Below are 6377 nucleotides of genomic sequence, written 5' to 3' on the forward strand. Positions count from 1 at the left end.
TTTGAAGAGGACTCTTTGAGACCTAGAACAAAGATAGCTAGAAATCCATCTCAGGAGGTTGGGCGGAAACCCTAAAAGGTCAAGTTTATGCGCTAAAAGGGAATGGTTTACAGAGTCGAATGCTTTACTAAAGTCGGTGTAAATAACATCCGTCTGTAAGTTACCTTGAAAGCCTTTAATAATGAAAGAGGTAAACTCTAACAAGTTCGTGGTGGTAGATCGCCGCCTTATAAATCCATGCTGAGTTGGAGATATAAGTGACTTGCAGAGATGTTGCAAGTGCGGAGTTAAAACCCTCTCAAACATTTTAGGAATAGCGGATAACTTTGCTATACCTCTATAATTTTTTGCATCAGACTTGCTACCTTTTTTATGGAGAGGAATTATAAACGATTCCTTCCAGATCGGGGGAAGCAAGAAGAATCAATGGATAGGGTGAATAGTTTAAGCAAAGGTCCACACAGAGCCTCGGCGCAGTACCTGAGTACACAACCTGGAACCCCGTCTGGACCCGGTGAAAACACCGGCTTAACTAGTCGAAGATCATGAAGTAGGGAACATTCATTTAACAAGGGACTGAAAATGCCGTTCGACCTCGGTAAACCGTATGGGTACGGATGACCAGAGTAGCTTTCCTCAGAATAGGTGGTTTGGAAGAATTGGGCAAAAAGATCGGCAATTGCCTGATCATTATTTGCCGACGTATTACAAAATGATAGCGAGGATGGGTGTGCGGACGTTCTACGCTTACTGTTTACGAAGCTGTAAAACTGTTTAGGGTCCTGAGAAAAACGTATCCTGCATCGAGATAGGTAGTTCTTATAGCATTGAGCATTAAGAACTGAAAAGTTTGACCGAGCTAATACATAGCGAGAGTGAGAAGTAGGAGAACCCACTTCTTGAAATTTTTTATAAAGTCTTGATTTTAAGTTTTTTAGACTGGATAACTCTTTGGTAAACCAAGGGGGTTTTCCAGATCTAGTCGGACAAGAAAGCGGGACACAAGAATCGAAAAATGTGCCAAGAGCATTGTAAAAAATATTTGTGCCTTTTATGATATCAGTGCACAAGTACAAAGCGGACCAATCAAAATCCCTAATGAGGTTATTAAGCTTCGCAAACTCGGCTTTACGAAAGCAGCGGACACGTTCGGGCAGCCTACTCGACCGATCCAATACAGTTGGTCCTATATCTAGCGACACCTCGAAAGTAGGGTGGTAGGCGTCTTCAGGTATAGTGAGCGGAAGGGCTCGGGTTAACAACACTATGGTCGGATCCGATACAAAGCACAGATCAAGCAATCGACCCAAGGAATTATTCACATGGTTGACTTGAGACAGGGATAGGTCAAGCAAGCCGTCAACAAAGTCATGTCGTGACATGGGCATTAGGATACTAGACTCGTTTACCGAAGACCAAACAGTTCCTGGCAAGTTGAAGTCACCAAGAACTATCATACGATCTTTATCAGATAGCGAGGAAGAAACAGCGGTTAAAGCGGACAAGTGCTGCTCATAAATTGAAATATCCGAAGAAGGTGGGATATACGAGCAAGTAATGAATATAGCGAAAGCGGGAAGAATCAGTTTTACACACAGGAATTCCAGTTCCTGTTGAACTTGGACTGTGAAGTGTTCCGACGTGAAGTAAGAGTCCACTGCAATTAGAACCCCCCCTGCCCGTCGAGACGAACGGTCCTTTCTAAAAGTTGTGTACCGACCTGCCAAAACCTCGGAACTAAGAATGTCCGGCTTTAACCAGGTTTCAGTAAACACAATAACGTGGGAAGCAAATGCAACACTATCCCGGAAAAGAATGCTGAGCTTACTACGCAAGCCTCTTACATTCTGATAGGTTACTAAAAGAGAAGTTAGTTTTTTGGAAAGGTGGAAGCAAGACGGGAAGTTGAGGAAGAGGAAGAGGAAGTTGAGGTTGAGGTTGAGGGTGGCACACTGGAAAGGTTTGGAAGGGATATGGGGGGCCTATTCTTCTTCTTAGCCTTAAACTCCTTCACCACCAAATGCTCCGGCCAAAATTTGGCGGAGCAAATGGTGTCAAATTGAGTTGGGGAGATGCTTATCTTAAACGAGGCTATCTCCCTGGCATAAGAGAAGTTAAATTTCTCCACCTTTAAACCCACGGCTTTTATTTTGCTTTGAATAAAAGCAATTACATCATTAGATGTGAGGTCAGGGGCCAGCCGTGAAACAAAAACTTGTCGTTTTGGTGGGACTCCCACCAGTGGTTTAGTCACCACAGGCCTAGTACCTGTGGTGGCAATATCCGGAGGTCCGGAACGTCTATTTACTGGTGGGATCGGTATAGACGGGACAACTAGCGAACTTGCGGACACCACGGACACGGACGCTGCAGACGTACTTGGCTGCACATTCTCCGAGGCGATGAATTCGGCTACCGAATCTGCGTCGCCAGCAGCTGTCGTTGCCCTTGGAGTGGCAAACGAGATCAACTGCTGCACACTTGGAGTGGTCGGAGTCAGTTTTTCGGCGGCGCACGGCTGAGTGACGGTTGGCAATTGCAGATCACGCGGTGTGACCTTTTTGCGCCTCGGAGACGCATTTAACAGTTTTAAACCGCTAAACTGAGCCTCCATGGCTAGGAGCCGATCGTATTGGTTTTTAAAACCAACGGTCAGCTCCTTAAAGCCACTCCGCGTCTGCCTCATGAAAGCCACCATGTCTTTCTCCACCGCACGGCATGCCTCGCAACTGTAATGCAAGCCATTACGTTTGGCTATAGCATCACTCACGAGGCCAGAAAATACAGCGCATTTTGCGTGCACTACGCTGTCGCAGAGCCAGCAGGGGACATTCGGCTGATCGTGGGTGATCTGCTTCTTACAGCTTTTTTTGGCACAGACCACAGCGTATTCCATTTTATTTTATTATTTATTTATATATATACTATTATTTGCAAAACAAATTGGTATCAGACCAATGTGCCAGACAACGCTCAAAGCGGAATTGGTAAAAAAAAGAGAGCAGAGTGGAGAGCGGTTATAGCGAGAGCTACTAAGCAGAGAGCGCTATTGCTCAGAAAGTTTAAAGAGCGAGAGAGAATTAAAGAGAGAAATTCCCATAATTACAGTTCAAATCGAGTTGCATTCAGAGGAAGGGAAACAAGAGTTCTTTATCGGAAACCCGATAAGATACGTTCTATACGTGTGTGTGTAAGGTGGCATCATTCGCGTGATTCTCGCATTCAACTGCGGCGGGTCGTGTACTGCTAGAGGGGTGGCTGCCCGACCTTGACCGGCCAGGTTCCACTCGGCCCAAAGTGGCGCGTCCCACTCGTTCCCGCGAGCCAGTGGGTGTCGGTTCCCTTCGTCCTGCAGCGTGGACGCCAGGCTTTGAGCGTCGCGTATTATCGTCTCGTGCTCGTCGGTGTCCGTGGTCGCGTTGTCGTCGTCGATGGCAGCCCCATAACTCCCGAACCAACGGCGATTCAGGGCGGCGACGTCGTGATTGGGCGCCGAGCGGACACCTGCGGTTGCGAAGCGGCCATCGGGCTCTACTTCCTCTTCGGCGTCGGTCCCCGGGCCCTGGGTTTGTTGGTCGATCCACCCTTGGATGGCTGCCGCGCGCCGGCACCATGGCATCCTGTCCTGTTGTCGAAGTGTCGCCTCTCCGACCCGCCTCAGCTGGGCTTGACGGGAGGCGGATGGCCCATTGGGGTCGACGATCCAGCCGCGAGTCCGGTGTGTCGTTGGTTCGTCGGCAGGTGCCGGGACTTCAGGCTGCTGGTCTCCGCTAGGGTGTCCCGTCGTATCACCATTTGCCCCTAGGGCCGAGCTTGCCTTCCGTCTCTTAGACGCTTCATGTCTTCAGTCGATTCTAGGGAGAAAATGCCTGTCGGTTAGAACCTGCCTGTCTTAACTAGAAGTACTAATACCCTCCCCCTATCCTGCTTGAGCGGTGCGAGTAAGAAGATGTTTACATTGGGTGTAGTACTTATCTAATCCCATAAGGGGATGTATACGTAGCTTACGGTTTCGTGGGTCGCGCCCCTTACGGGGCGAGGACGTGACGGTAGCGCGCTACCGCAAGTGGCCCTTGCGAGGTCGGCAGGTCATTCAGGTCTCTGCAACGTCGTTGGGTTCTCCTCGGGGTGGTCCACTCCGTGGAACGCCTTTAAGTCGGATAAACTCGCAGTTTTCCTTCGTTTGCCTTGATGAACCTGTAGTCGAGGTTCACGGTAACTGGGTTAGTCGAGTCTGATCTTCGAAAAGGGTTGCGTTGGCGACCGGCCGCGGCATCGGCTAACGGGGCGAGTTGATAATTCGTTGGGGGGTGAGGTGCGAGTTGGTCTACCTTGACCCGCCCATGTCCTTCGGGGCCGTGGTCTTCCAGGCGTAGCGGGTCGTGCTGTAGAGCGATGCTGGTTTCCCGTGGGGTCGTTCGCTCTGATTGAGCCGCACTGCTGTGCATTTCTGATTTGGCTCGCGTCGATCGTGTTATAATTTTAGCGCCGCCGGGTCCGTCTCGGTCGGGGCTTAGATGCGTTGTCCTTGTATTGCTGCTGGGTCTGGCGTGGTCGAGGCTTCGATGCGTTGTCCTTGTATTGCTGCTGAGTCTGGCGTGGTCGAAACTTAGAAACGTTGTCCTGAGGTTACTGCTGGTTCTGGCGTGGTCGTGGTTGTCTTGGTAGGGATACTCTGGGTGGTTTTCGAGGCAGACGGACTGGCCCTGGGTGTGTCCAGCGGTGTCGCAGTCGTCTCCGTCGAATCCTCGCTTCTCTGGGTGTTCTTCGAGGCGGACGGACTGGCCCTGGATGTGTCCAGCGGTGTCGCAGTCGTCTCCGTCGAATCTTCGTTGCTTTGGGTGTTCTTCGAGGCGGACGGACTGGCCCTGGGTGTGTCCAGCGGTGTCGCAGTCGTCTCCGTCGAATCTTCGTTGCTTTGGGTGTTCTTCGAGGCGGATGGACTGGCCCTGGGTGTGTCCAGCGGTGTCGCAGTCGTCTCCGTCGAATCTTCGTTGATGGTTCTGGCGCGGTAGTATCGAATCGTGGGTTGGGTTCGGGTGGCGTTGCTGGGTCTGGCGTGTTCGAGATCCTGATGCGTTGTCGTGGGTCCATTGCTGGGTCTGGCGTGGTTGGGATTCGGGTGCGTTGTCACTGGTACATTGCTGGGTCTGGCGTGGTTGGGATTCTGGTGCGTTGTCTTCGTCCGGTGGGTCGCCGTTTGATTGGTCGAGTGGGTAGGACCAGCGGATGCAGTCGCGGGACTTTCGTCACTAAAAGTAACCATGCGGGGCCGAGTCGAGGATGATGTGGGGATCGGGTTGGTTTCCCGGATCGCCCGCTGGGTCAACTGCAAGTACGCTCGTCCGCATTGTATTATGGCCTGGACGCCGCAAAGGAAATCGAGCCCCAGTATGATGTCGTCCACTACCATGGGTAGGACTAATAGAATCACCAGCGTTTCCTGTTGATCCAGACGTACCTTGACCGAAACAGCTTGGTTGTTGGTCGATCCACCCTTGGATGGCTGCCGCGCGCCGGCACCATGGCATCCTGTCCTGTTGTCGAAGTGTCGCCTCTCCGACCCGCCTCAGCTGGGCTTGACGGGAGGCGGATGGCCCATTGGGGTCGACGATCCAGCCGCGAGTCCGGTGTGTCGTTGGTTCGTCGGCAGGTGCCGGGACTTCAGGCTGCTGGTCTCCGCTAGGGTGTCCCGTCGTATCACCATTTGCCCTAGGGGCCGAGCTTGCCTTCCGTCTCTTAGACGCTTCATGTCTTCAGTCGATTCTAGGGAGAAAATGCCTGTCGGTTAGAACCTGCCTGTCTTAACTAGAAGTACTAATACCCTCCCCCTATCCTGCTTGAGCGGTGCGAGTAAGAAGATGTTTACATTGGGTGTAGTACTTATCTAATCCCATAAGGGGATGTATACGTAGCTTACGGTTTCGTGGGTCGCGCCCCTTACGGGGCGAGGACGTGACGGTAGCGCGCTACCGCAAGTGGCCCTTGCGAGGTCGGCAGGTCATTCAGGTCTCTGCAACGTCGTTGGGTTCTCCTCGGGGTGGTCCACTCCGTGGAACGCCTTTAAGTCGGATAAACTCGCAGTTTTCCTTCGTTTGCCTTGATGAACCTGTAGTCGAGGTTCACGGTAACTGGGTTAGTCGAGTCTGATCTTCGAAAAGGGTTGCGTTGGCGACCGGCCGCGGCATCGGCTAACGGGGCGAGTTGATAATTCGTTGGGGGGTGAGGTGCGAGTTGGTCTACCTTGACCCGCCCATGTCCTTCGGGGCCGTGGTCTTCCAGGCGTAGCGGGTCGTGCTGTAGAGCGATGCTGGTTTCCCGTGGGGTCGTTCGCTCTGATTGAGCCGCACTGCTGTGCATTTCTGATTTGGCTCGCG

Source organism: Drosophila miranda (assembly GCF_003369915.1).
Source record: "Drosophila miranda strain MSH22 chromosome Y unlocalized genomic scaffold, D.miranda_PacBio2.1 Contig_Y3_pilon, whole genome shotgun sequence".
In the NCBI taxonomy this organism is placed as follows: domain Eukaryota; kingdom Metazoa; phylum Arthropoda; class Insecta; order Diptera; family Drosophilidae; genus Drosophila; species Drosophila miranda.